Here is a 14,562-nt window from a genome sequence, read left to right as displayed (position 1 = left end):
TCCAGCACCTCACAAGCCCCCTCCAACGCAATCACTCCAACAACATCATCATTAAGCACCATGGGACTGATAAATGAAAAATGTCACTGAGCTGATGGAAGCCATTGATTGAGTGGGCTCTGCTTTCTTTGTCTAAAACTAGTATTCAGGAATACAGCAGAAAGAGGTGCCTCAGAAAGGCAGTGCATAATACTACATACATCCCCCTCTTGAAGGGTTACGCCTAGAAACTCTTCACATATGGGCGGGGCTGTGGGTGCCTGTCTTAGGTTGTCCCTTACATCCTAAGCTAGCCTTAGGTGAAGAAATCTTATCCGTCCTTGGCTAAGCCCACTGTGTTTCCCTACCCATCTGATTCGTGGGGAAGCTCATGCATGTCCATCATTAAGTGCTGACAGATAGTAGTTACTTGATCTTGCACTGCAGATGAAGAGTTGACAATAATTTTCAGTCTGGGCATCCTGGGTATGGCTGCAGCGATAGATCCAAATCATCGAAGGCAGAGGCATATGCATGGTAGGCAAAGGCATAGCAAAAGTCCAGTAGATCATGCTGGTCCTGCAGGGTATTGACGGTGCTATTTAGTTCAATGACAAAAACATGTAGCAGTGAAATCAATCGCTGTATGGATATTCCTAATTCAACTGTGGCAGTCACCTGTCCAAGAGGTGACTCAGCTGTGGATGGGAAGGCTTCTAAATGAGTTTTGGTCAAGGAGTATATGCTGTTAATATAGTTGAGGGCTAGTTGTAATGCTTCATCTTTGGGTGCTTCTGGGGAAGCGGGGGCTAATACCCCTCTTAGATCGATGGTGTGTCTGAGTGTAATTGGGGATAATCATAGAAACAAGTGACAGCTGACTGTGAGAAAGTCTTTAGCATGCTATGTGGTCTAAAACAAAAGAATGTACTTTGCAGGGTTGCTAAACCATCAGTGTGAGTCTTTGCACAGGAAAAGGAAGAAATGTAGTAAAATAAAAAACCAGAAATAAGGAAAAATAATATATTCCCCTCTGGAATCCCAAATGTAAACAAACTAGCTTATAGAAAGAGATAGAAGAACATTTCAAGCAATCACATAATAGAAATTGTTGGATTGGAAATTTCTACAAGTGTAGAAATTGCATGACCTCAAATTATATCATTGATTTAGGAAATCTAAATCATGGCACTTGCAAAAAGGCATAATAACTAGATACATATAACAATCAATTATCGCATGGCAGATCAAGGTACATTGATTCATGTGATCAAGAAAACTACATCAGGGTAAAGAATAACGAAACATAAAACAAAGAAGAAATCAGGCCAAATGAGTAGATAACTCAGGTCATATAATGAAATAATGTTGGGCTGGCTCGCCAAGATGAGCTCTGAATTCTGACAATCAATGGAATATTCATTTTATTCAGTAGGTTGTATTAATCTTTCGCTAATCAAGGCCTACGTTAAATATGTGTGTTTATGAAACACATGTGTGTAATGGAGCAACACAAATTCAAATTGATGCAGCAGAAGTCAAATGTAATAAACAGAACCACAGACAACTCAGGTACAGCAGACACTACATAGAACATATGTTTCACAAGACCAACACATATCCATTTATTTCACAAATATTCATACAATGTCTTCATAACATCAAGACAGACAACAGTTAACACATATTTTGAGCTGAAAAATGAAAACAAAAGTAAAAGTAAACGAAAAAGGTGTTTGAAAAGTGCCTGGGAAATGCCAGAAAAAAAAAAAACAGAATTCTGTTTAAAAATGGAAAAAGAAAATAAAACTGAAAAAACTTAGAAAAATAAAATATCAGCCTTAATTCTTTCATGACAGGAAGGCCAATGACCTGAAAAATAAAAGCTAGCATACAAAAAAGTAATAAAAAGAGAGATATGCATCCACTAGAAGGTGCTATCACAAGCCGCTTTGTGGAATAATACCAATTTTTAGGTTTTAACCTTTGAGAATGAATTCGGTCAGCAGCACTCTGAGCTGAAATTCTATGTGAAATACCAATCAATTAGGATTTGCAAGAAAAAACTTGTGAGGTTTCCTGAAATGTAATGATTAGTGAATGCAGTGTACCAACCTACACCAATAATTGCACGTTAAAGAATCATAACTCTTTCAATGTCTCTTTGTACTTTCAAAACAATCTAATTAGCATAACCATGCCACACTTCTATCTTTATTCATATACACACACCTTCAATAGGAATGCTCCGTTTGTTTAAACAAACGAAACCTAATTTTTTCTTTTTCTTTCTCTCCCGTTGCTTGCATTGAAGGAAGCCCACATGCTGATTCAACCCCTCTTTTCTCTTCTCTCTTTTTTTTTCTAAGATTCTGCTCAATTAACCCCTTAACTACCAGTGTCATTAGAGTTTTTAAGCACTAACACCAGGAAATACTTTTGTCAAGAACTTCAAACAAAACAAGTCACACAAAACAATGCCTGCGATTTGCCATCCATCTCTGGAAATGTTTACTGAAAGCAAAATATAAAAGAAGCAACAAAGAAGATTAAAGAACGCTAGCACATGGTGATCACCTTAATTAAGATATGAGAAAAAGATAAGAGAAAAAACGGTACCGCAGGATAGATAGACAAACAAATACTGGGGGATTTTAGAAACTTAGGAACTGGGGGTATCACGGAAAGAAGGGGGAAAGGGAAGGAAGCTCTTACAGGATAAACCATACAAAATATCTTTAATGTAAGGTTACACAGTAGCTTGCCCAAGTTCCACTACTGTTGAGGTTAATGCTGTAACAACGAAATGCCAGGGTTATTGCTTATGGCTGTAAAGGCTGTATTAAAGTCATTTGTGGTCAGGGATCCTTCCAGGGAATAGACTGTCATTTGTGGGCTTAAAGTAAGTGTCCAGCCATGCAACTGATTGGGGCTTTTTTTTTTTTTATTGCTCAGGAGTCGGTGAAAGAGGGAGCTGAGTGGGCGGAGGGACCCCTCTTGCAACATTATCTGCTGGAGCATGAATGGCGATGGTGGCCATAAACACTCCGTCTGTTTTTGCTTCTGTATCTAGGGCGTCCTCTGAGTTTGGGGTTTCCTCTGGAGTGATACTGGAATGAACTTGAGCCACATGCTCAATCAGTTCAGAGTTAAAAAAGGGTGGGGACAGAAGGGGACTAGACTTGGGCTTCGGGGCATCTGGGGGTTTGGGACTAAGGAGTGTGGGGTCACGGGTAAGGTAAGGAAGTGAGGGGGGTTTCCTCTAAAGATGATGGCTTTGTACTCTGCTTTAGTCAAAATGCAGTTGATGCTGCTGGAGCCATGATAGTCCCAAGATAATGGGATGAGTGGCCCTGGAGATTACATGCAGACTGATTTTCCACAGATGTAGAAGAATAATGCTTAAGGTCATGGGTAGAGTGGTCAGAGTAATTTGGCCTGGAAGAGGATCTCCGTAGACAGAGAAGATTATTAATGGTGTGGTCATCTGGACAGTGGGAATTAAGAGTTGGTCAATGAGGTCTTTCAAGATAAAGATTCCTCCAGAGCCACAGTCTACAAAGACCTGTTAGTGAAGTATGTGGAACCCAGTTCCAGAGTCACAGGAATAAGAAGTTGGGGAGCTGGAATGGTGATGCCTAGTGTCATCTCCCCATAGGGCCCTAGGTGTTGAAGTCCTGGCTTCAGTGGGCATTGGGCTAAAAGGTAGCCCCAACCCTCACAGTATAGGCAAAGACCCTGCTGCCTGCAGTGAAGTCTCTCCTCTGGGGCTAAGCGAGTAAACCAAAATTGCATGGGCTCTTTGGAAGGAAGAGAGGTTGATAGAGCTGCAGTTGAGAGAGAGAATGGTTTCTGAAACTGATGTGCCAACTGATGTGCCAACTGATGAGCCCTCTGTTGTAGTTGATGATTGATTTTCCCAGTGAGAGCTATGAGTTCTTCTAAGGAAGTAGGGAGGTCTCGGGCAGCAAGCTCATCTTTAATTTTAGGTGAGAGACCTTAAAAAAATATTGTGGTCAAACTGTTTTCTCGCCAATTTAGCTTAGGAGCCAGTGTGCAAAAGTCTATGGCATACTCCGCCAGGGTTCTGGAATCCTGACCGAGGTGGAGCAGGTTGAAAACCATGACTGCAGCTCAGCCAGGCTCCTCAAAGACTATTCTGAATTGTTCATTAAATTGTTGTAGGTTAAGTAGGAGGGGATCTCCTTGTTCCAGAGAGGAGATGCCAGAGCCAGGCTGAACCATCCAGTAGTGATAGTATATACGTGGGGTTTTTTTGTCTGATCATCATAGAATGAGGTTCTTGCAATTCAAAGTGCACATGGCACTGATTTAGAAATTCTCAACATCATTTGGAGTCCCTGGAATACCAGGGTGGAACAGATAACTGTGGTATTGGATGAGGAATAAGTGGCGGTACCAGCGCAGGTGGGAGTGGCACCGCAGAATTAGTCAAGACGTTCAGGTGGGTAGATAGCCAATCTATGGATGTGGCTAAGAGTGCCAAATTTTGTTGCTGATCATGCAGCCTGTGAGCGAAATCCAGAATAGCCTACAAGGAAGTCAAGTCCACCAGATCCATGGCCTCAGCAACCTGTTACATGATTAGTGGACAGTTGGGTCCAGGTGAGATTGGCGCAACCTGCACAGAGGAGCCCTGCAGGTTCTCATTGTCATATAGTGATTTAAATATTTTGTTTGTATGTTTTCAGATGAGTGAGGAATTGTGATCATCACATTAACTATTGGGTATAATAATGAAGGATTGCGATCTATTGGGAAATTAGATGTCCCACAATACATATTGCAAGAGTGAAGACCAATAAAAATTTGTTGGTTTTGAATAATTGATTGAAGGAATACCTGGCGGAGGGCAAGTCTAATTAAATCCCCCTGAAGAAGATGCATAGGTGAAACAGCCGGGCCTGTTGTTGGGGTACATTGTGATTCTCTATAAGTGACTAGAAGAACTTTGAGGCAATATTGATGTGAATCTGTGTTATTGTGTGGCACTGGTATTTGGTCACAATAGGGTTATTTTATGTGAGTGTGTGAATGGTGTATATTATGAGTGAATACAGGGGTGTAGAAATACGTCTGTATATGAGTTTTTATATTATAGATATTATATGGGTTTTGTAATGAAACTATAATGTTGTATTAGTATGCAATTGATGGTTTGTACTTATCTTTTCAAAACAAGTATGTGATGTTTTACATTGATTTTCTAATAAAATGCATTATGTGCTAGTATTGTTTTGATTTGTATTAAATAAGGATTATTTTCTATATTATACATAAAACAGAACAATAAATAAAATATGACTAAAACAAAATGGTCAAGAAGATAAATGTCACTTATTCAAAATACTACTGAGCAAAATCTTCAGGTTCTCACATTGTGGTCTATCTTCTACCACTTCTTTCATTTAGTAGAACATAGTGCCTCCCGCTGTCATAACTTTTATAGAACATTAAGCTAAATAAATTAAAAAGTCTTCATGCAATCAGAAAGGAACCAATATGAACTAATCAATCATCACCATCAGTTCAGCATTCCTGAGCATTCTTTTATTATAATATCCAAGGCTGTTCCACCTGTAGAAGAAACATTTGCTGAGCTCCCCCTCTCAGTGACTCTCTTACATGATCTAAAATAAAACAACTCAGATTTTCACTATTCTCCAAGAAATTAAATGTAAGTCCACTTGTACTTTGTACATACAAACCTCAACCCTAATCGCACCATTATAAAATTGTGCTCAAACGTAAATATGTAGGGTAAGCAAAAGATAAATGAGTACCAAACTGGATACACAAATATTTAAATCAAGATACTGGTGTCACAGAATGCGAGTCCTTGGACTGTGGCATAGTTGGTACAGCCCAACACGTGGGAACAGCTGTGCTCACTCCGAGAGCAGGCAGACACAGTCAGGCTGGGGCGAGATGAAGGTTTCACCTATACCAGCCACTTTCCTCACAGGTTGAGCCCTTGGGTTCAGAGGCTGGCAGAACTTAGAAAAAACCAACAGAAGAATGGTCAGATGGATTGAGTCTTAGCAGGGGTCAGGACAGGTGGCACACAGTCAGTGTCAGTTTACAGGCTGAGGTCAGGGCAGGCAGCAAGCAGGCAGAGTCAGTATCTGAGCTCTTTGAATATCGACCTCCTTATGATTGCCCTTTTAGTGTATAGTCCATTCTGTTTAGAACAGGGAAACAACATATACAAATTCCATGCTTCATGGAAATCTCTCACCCATAAGCTGGAACTGGGAATTGCCAGTGGCAGTCTGTCTGTTCCCAGATGTCCTGCTGTTCTCTAATGCGGGTCTCTCTTTCTCTGCATCAGATGATGATGATGCTGGTAATGTGGATGTTGTAGCAGTTGTGTGTCTATTGCTGTTAATCTTGCTATTAGTGTTGTGAATCTTTATTTTATTTACTTGTTAAGCTTAGTGGTACTAAGCTTTTATTACAGTAGCTGTTATTACTGCAGTTGTGCAAAGCTCAGTGTGTGTGGGTGTAAATGAGTTATGAGTAAGTTCTTCAATAACTGTCTCTTAGGCCTGGATTCTCCAAGGTTGCAGACCTTAGAGAATCCGGCAGTAATGGGGGGCGGGGGGCGAAGCAGGGGGCGGTCCTGCGATAGCCAGCAGCGATCACACCTCCTCGGTGCGATCGCTGCCGGTTTATGCAATGAATAACTGCACCATAAAAGGTGTAGTTATTTGGCATGAAACTGGCGGTGTTAAGGAACCTTACCTTTCGCCGCCAGCAATGTGTCCGCAGCGTTGGCCCCAGTGCGATAGCATGCGAAAAGGGACTTTTCGCATGCGATAGCATTAGAGAATGACCCCCTTAGTTGCTTATAATTTTCCCAGCACAATCAGAGAAAGTCTTGCCATGACATCATAACCTGCACTGTTCATGTGAGATACTAGAACTTTTCCAGGTCTGGAGAATTTACTTGCTATCTGATAACGTGCTTCTAATGTTTGGGACCTGACATAGTTCACTTACTAAAGCTACACATTCAGCACTTTGAAAGACCGACATTTTTTTTTCCAGTCTTTGATCACTGCTGTATATTTCTGACAATGCCATAGCCTTTGGCTAATTAACAGTTCAGCTTGTGATTATCTTACCCAGCATTTGCCTTAAGAAAACTTGTCTTCCCCGCTTTCCTTATCGCACAGATTAGAAAGAGTAGCAGAAAACTAAGGATATTAGACAACAGAAATGAAGAGTCAGCTTCCAGAGGAAACCAGGACTTATGCTTAAAATCAGCAGATTTCAAGGAAAGGAAAGAGAAAACAAGATTAGATAATCTACCTTAAAAAATGTGACTACTAATGTATGTAGAAAAAAGCAGTTCCTGGCTGTGTTGTTGCTGGTTGCCACTCTTGTTGCCACTGCCAGATCTGCTCCTCATGCCCTGCCTCTCTCCTGATTATTTCAGGATTTTTTTGTGCCCCCCCCCCCCCCCCCCCAAAAAAAAAAGAAGAAAAATCTTCTCTTCTCCTGCCCCTCTCTGGGTGACTTGTAATATTGGAGCCTTGCTTCTGCTGCTGCTGCTGAATATGGCCTGATATGCTCCGCATATCCTTCCTCGGTTGTTTTATTACCTTGTTATGTTGATGCCGCTGTTCTTTTTGCCTCACTCTATACTCTATGCCTGAAGATATCGATGCCATTATTCCTTATGTAATGGGTGTTGATATTACTTTGCTTGCTGCCATACCCTTCACTCTGTGGCTTGAGGTCCCTCTCTTGGTGCACTCTGTGGTTGCTTTGTCCTTCTCTTCATGCATTGAGGTATTCATGTTTCATGCCACTATTATTGCTGTTCTTCCTCCCTCCCTTGGTACTTTGGGATATTCATGAGCTGCTTTTGTCTCATTTTTGGTGCCTTGAGGTCTTTATACCATTATTGTTGATGCTCTTTGTCCCCCTTTTGATCTCTTGAGATGCTCATGTGCTGCTTTTGCCCCCTTTTTGGTGCTTGGTGTCCTCATGCCACAGTTGTTGGAACCCTTTTCTTGTCTCTTGATGCATTGGAGTGTTCGTGTGCCATTTTTACCCTTTTTGTGGTGCCTTGGGGCCTTTATATAACTGTTGTTGCAAACCTTTGCCCCTTTTTTGGTACCTTAGGGTGTTCATGCCACTATTTGTGCTGCTTTGCCCCTCTCAAAGTGCCCTGGGGTGTTCCTGCCATTGTTTGTGATGCTTTGCTCCTCTTATGGCTTGGGCTGTTCATGCCACTGTTGGTGCCACTTTTCCTCGCTGTTAGCTGCTCCCGGCTGGGGTGTAGACCCTTAGCATGGTGGGGTTGTCGCTACCTGTAGGAGAGGACCCCATAGGTCCCTGCCATCGGCAGGCGGAACCAGTCATAGTAGGAACCGGACCTCGACCTTCACCTATACCAGCGGGTTGAGCCCTTGGTGCTGGGGCCAGCAGGACTTAGGTGAGGGTTCCTGGTGTAGGGGATCCCACGAAGTGAAGCGAAGGAGAGGTCAGACAGGCCAGGGTCAGGACAGGCGACAGACAAGCAGAATCCAAGAGATGTTCTGAGGTCGGGGCAGGTGGCAGACAAGCATAATCCAGGAAACATTCTGAGGTCAGGAGGCAGAAGACAAACCAAGCAGGAGACAGGTGCAGGAACCGGGACACAGAGGCAGGAACACAGGAGCAAGAACACAGGAGCAGGAACATACAGAAACCAGCTGCTCATGAGGAGGACCCATTGCAATCCAGATTGCCAGGGTTCAGGCTAAATAGAGCCCTGGCACTGAGGTCATCTCCCTGGGCCGCGGCACTCCCTTGCTGCTGGCCCTTGAAGAGGTGGGGAGGTGCACGCATGCACACCTAGAGGGCCTGCCAACGCACGGATTGGCCAGCATGTGCACTGGATGGGGATTCCCCATAGCAGGGATGAAGCCGGAGGAGGGCCCTGCCATGCTGGTAAGCAGGGTCAGCCGTGCAGCCACGTGGCCAGCCCATGCAACACTCACTCTTGTCATCTTGGTGTGCTGTTCTCTCTGCTACTGATGCCTGCTTGCAAGTTTCAGTAAATGTGGATAGAAAATCCTAGTGTTAGAGTCCATAATATGATGCATTGCTTCACCCATTGACTTTATAGGAAACAAATGAAACAACATAAATTAAATGAATGAACCTGGGAACCATAACGAATGAAACGAATAAAAAAATGGCAACGGAATTAAAATCAGGAGCTGAACTGAAAATGTTTTTGTGCAAACCCCTATATTATATTAATAACAGGCTTGGATTTATTATTATTTATTGTCTTATGCTGCTATCTAGTGGTCATGTATACACGATGCAACTTTGCATTCAAGGCATTAGCTGTAAAATACTATCAGGTCGATACAGTAACGTGCAGTTAAAGATTGCCCGTCTGTAACGTGCTGGGAGCGCACAATACAGACGAGTAAGGCGATTCAGCGATACAGTCTCCAGTTTCACGCGTCCCTAGCGCTTCCTAAAACAGACGCATAACCCTTTCCGCACCCAGCATGTAAATGAACGAAAAAGCTGTATAATGAAGGAATTAGCTATTCCCCTCCGATACTGTAACGGGCGCTGATACTATCTCCTCAGTAACCCGCTGTTTTGCCGCGGCCTTAACGTGTTAGTTTACCGCCTCCCCCTAGTAGGAGTTAGTGTAGTGTAGTGTAGTGTAAAAAACATTGCTTACCCGCCCTGGTCCCGTCCGGTCTCCGGTCCAGACCGTCCGGTCTCCGGTGTAGTCCCAGTCCGGTCTCCTGCAGCCCGTCCGGTCCCCTCCTCCCGAAGCAAAAAAAAACAAAAAACGAAAAAGTAGCAAGGCTCGGGCCTGCTACGGCAGTCCCTTCTCCCTTCCTCCGCTGAAGGCAGTCACATGCCGTGACGTCACGTCATGGCATGTGACTGCCTTCAGCGCTGAAATCGCACGGCCATTCATCCAGGCAGAGGGAACCGGTGGCGAAAACGGCCCACGGTTCCCTCTGCCTGGATGAATGCACGACCACCCGGCTCCCTCCACCTGAATTAATGCGCGCCTGTGAGACCCGGCCGGGTCTCACAGGCGCGCATTCACTGCCAGTGGGGGTTGCCGGAGGCCGCTTTCGCTGCCGGCTCCCTCCGCCTGAATTAATGCGCGCCTGTGCGACCCGGCCTCGTTTGAACACGCGCCCACCCGCCCCCCGGATCCCGCTGCCGCGCCCGCCCAATCGAACACGCGCCTACCCGCCCGCGGCCTCGATCGAACACCCGGCTCCCGCCGCCGCCCGCCTGGACCCACGCCGCTGCCTGGATGACCGCATGAAAGTGACAGGTATTTAAAATTTATTTTTTTTTATAACACTCAGGTTTTTACATATTTTTGGTTTTTTGTTTTTTTTTTACACTTCCTGGTGCCTGTCATTTCAAATGTCATTTGAAATGACAGGTACCAGCGCACCCAGGTTACTGTATAGGCGCTGTATTAAGCGCCTATACAGTAAAATGGGTTACGCGGGCATAACCCTTCCCTAACGCTTTAAAGCCGCGGCATGCATTTGCATGCGATTAGAAGAGAGTATCGGGGACTAAGTGAAGAGAACTGTGCGTGCGGGGAGGAAGGGTGCGCCTGACACTGCCTCACTGTTTCTACCGCGGCCTTACTGTATCGACCTGTATGCTAGCTAGCCAAAGCAGAATAGAATTGCAATTAGTTACACTTAATATTAGTGGGTGAAACCATCCTATTAAATGTAAAAGAATTCTTAATCTGAATAAAAAATCAGATATGATATTTCTGCAAGAGAATAACTTGTCACTTAATGAACACATTAAACTAATCTACAGAGAGTTCCATATTCAAAGGGGTTTGTTGGATGTAGTCAGACACCATCCAGGAGTATAAATTTCCTATTGGTCTGAATGTCTCAGAACTTACTTGTACATTGAGTAAAAACAATTTCTCCAATTTATTTTAAAAGTGCTACTTACTTCATTGAGAGTCCCCTAGGTTTTGTATTATTTGAAAGAGTAAATAACCAATTCACATTTATCCCTTCTATTCCACTCATAATTTTCTAGACCTCTATCATATCCCCCCTCAGCTGTCTCTTCTCCAACCTGAACAGCCCTAACCTCTTTCGCCTTTTCTCATAGAGAAATCATTCCATTCCCTTTATCATTTTGGTTGCCATTCTCTGTACCTTTTCCAGTTCTGCTATATATTTTTTGAGTTGCAGAGACCAGAATTGCACACAACACACTAGATGCAGTCTCACCATGGAATGATACAGAAGTTTTTTGACATTCTTTATTTTATTCTCCATTCGTTTCCTAATAATTCCTAACATTCTGTTTGCTTTTTTGACTGCCACCATATACTGAGCAGAGTATTTCAAAGTGACAGGCAATATAAATTTATGGTTAATAATGCAATAGGAAACCCAGATCTTTACTGAATCTTTTTTGTCAGATCATTTTAACTTCAAAAGCTTGTGTTCCTGGATTGTTTTAAATTTTCCTTTGATTATCCTGATTATAAGGTCATTGATGCAATGGTTTGGTTCGGAAAAGTGCTACTGCACTCTATGTACTCTATATATTCCATCAGCATGCATGAACATGTACGCTGATAGAGTATGCGTCCAGCGTTATTACCTGAATAATGCTGGAAGCGCCCAGGATCACACTGAACTGCAATCCGAGCAGCGAGAAAGAAGTCATGATTGAGGTACCAGGTAGGTGTCAGGGCTTTGGGAGGAAGATGGTGGAATGGGAGGGTGTTTGGAGGGGGCATCAAAAAGGCCATAATTATGCTATATTTAGCGGGGAGGGAGGGCTGAGCTGAGCCAACAACAAGATCTTTTTTTTTTTTGACAAATCAAGGGGTTAGGGGGGGCCTTGCATATCACTAGTAATGGATATCCTCTATCCAAGAATCTTGAAAACATATCCTTTACATATTATTTAAATTAATTCATGGTGTAATAGAGCTTACAAAGGCATATGAATTGCCCATCTGATAAATTATTTCTTAAATGGTAAGAATGACAACTGGCTTAGGACAATAATGTGTTACAGTTGGTGGGCTTTCTAAAAATCAAAACTATTACTGCACACTGTAATCATAATGCCATTTAAGAAATCATTTACAGTTGGGCAATTCTTATGCCTTTCTATGCTGTGTTCCACCAAACTCTGTTCTGAATTCTCCAAAAGGGGAGAGGATAGACCTCCACGGCATAGTGGGCTCGATATTCAACCATATATGGATAACATATCTGGTTAAGTTACAAGGGATATTGAGCGGCATGGCTTTGCCGCTGAATATCTGCGCCCAAATCACTACTTATAGCCAGATAAGTTATATCCGGCTAAGTTAGACCAGCTCTATGACTGGTCTAATTTATCCGATTAACTTAACTGGATAAGAACAAATATCACTACTTATCCGGTTAAGTTAACCAGATAAGCAGCGCTGCCTTGATCCACCCACTGCCCACCCACTTTTTATGTGGCTAAAAGATGGCCAGATAAGTCCTACTTAAACTGGCTATCGCGTGCTGAATGTGCTTTGAATATGCTGCCCAGTATAAGTCTTTTTTTCTGTGAGTGTTAGTTCAAACTCTATGTCTCTGTAAGTTTTTGCTGCCAAGAAACAGACTGGAGACATAGGTGGTGTTCCAAAATTAAACGCTTACTAATAAGTTTATTCGATGAAAATAAATTGGTACTAAGTATGTTTCCCCATCTTGTTTTCAGATGTTAACTTATAGGTTGAAGTTACTTAGTGGCTGATTGCTATGTTTGTAACACCCGTCCCATTCTGGTCCTGGGCAAGGGGCACATGAGGAGGGCCATGGACCACACAAGGACCCATGACCTCCCAGAATTCCTGCACGCGGGGGGGGAGGGGGGGGGGAAGCAGGGTCCTGCAAGGTCCTTAGGGGGTTTTTTTTTCATGCAGATGCTCTTCCTGTTCACCAACCAAGCACTCCATAAAGGACACTCGCCACATTAGTGCTGTTGTTCAAAATGAAATCCTTTACTGTACAACTGGTGTCAGGGTAAAACCTAAAGGCATTTAGGCAATGCACCACAGCAGTAAATCAATCCAATACACAAAAATAGAATTCAGTCTCTTTCCACTGTCTCCACCCCCAAAACAGGTCAGCTCTTCTCAATGGGTACCCCTTCCACCCTGGGCCCTCCCAGCACCTGTTTCGTATCTGAAATCTTTTCATCCAGGGTTCTTTTCTCTCTCTTTCTCCCCCCTTTAAGTCTTGGCCTGATTGTAGCTGAATCAGATTCTGACTCCGCTGACCTTTCCCTGGCAGGCTGCCCTTCCTCTGACACCTCCTGGTATACTAGTGCCTACCTCCTTAGGACCCTCTTTCTCTTTAATGTTCTGGACGTCCAGAACTTCCTGTTCTCAACTCTACTCAGAGACGGTAACTCTAAAATGAGTGGGCGGGCACCCGTACACACACGTGCACAAGCACACATATGCAGGAAGTTTAAATTGTGCACACGTGTGTGTGCTCCTAATTTTAAGTGGTTACTCAAGCAAATGCAATTCACGTACCTTCCTTAGAAAGCTATCAGCTTTAACATGCACAGGATCGCAGATTTTTAAATATGCTCGCATGAAGGACATTCCCAGTTTTATCAATTAGTCTACCAGCTTGCCCATTCTCTCTCTAGGTCATGCAGATTCCTCTGGTTCATCAGCTTGCACTCCCCCCTCAAGAGCAAAAGTAAATATGTGTGACTAACAGCCCGCCGTGTGCTGTGGCCACCAGATTTAAAATACGGATTTACATGCGTAAATGTTGGCCCCGTCCCAGAATGCCTCTGACACACCTTAACTCCACCCCTTTTCCCTGCACATTGGGTTGCTCATGTACACGCATATACGCACGTAATTGGGCCTTTTAACGTGATCAGCTCTTTTAAAATTCACCCCTAAGCCTTCTGTGTGAAGGGAAAGACCCCTGGTGCTAGTCCATGAAGAGATTGTTCCACACCACAAACAAGACTCCAGAAATCTCCAGCTCCTTTCTGCCCTCTCGCATCACATGCAAGCAGGGATTTTATACTGTCTTTTTGTACCCTCCCAGGGGGATTGGTATTCCATCTTGACACACTAACACTAGGCTGACATCACAGGCAAGCAAGGTCTAGGGAGACCTCTATCATACTGAGGGCAATCAGACCAGCTTATGCCACATACTACATGTTTGTAAGGGGCAAGGACATTTTTCTAAGAGCAGGAAATGGGTACCCCCTTACAACTTCCTCATACAAAGCAAAGCCATTTTACATTCCCAAATGGTCAAATGCTTTCAAAATATAGAAAGGAAAATTACATATTAGACAATGTAAACATTTAACATTAAGGTGCAATTTTGAGTACCATAAATCTCATTATAATACCACACTTCTTTCTTGTGCAAACACAGATTATGATCTCTTTTAGAACTCTTCAGCTCTGCATGCTCTTCTTTGCTTCACCTGCAAACAAGATGCATTGGTTTAACATATTAACCTTGGCGGTAAGCTCACCCACAAACCCATGCC

This window comes from Rhinatrema bivittatum, chromosome 1 (genome assembly GCF_901001135.1).
Source record: "Rhinatrema bivittatum chromosome 1, aRhiBiv1.1, whole genome shotgun sequence".
NCBI lineage: Eukaryota > Metazoa > Chordata > Amphibia > Gymnophiona > Rhinatrematidae > Rhinatrema > Rhinatrema bivittatum.
The sequence above is the reverse complement of the archived record's forward strand: the minus strand, read 5'-3'. Positions refer to the sequence as shown.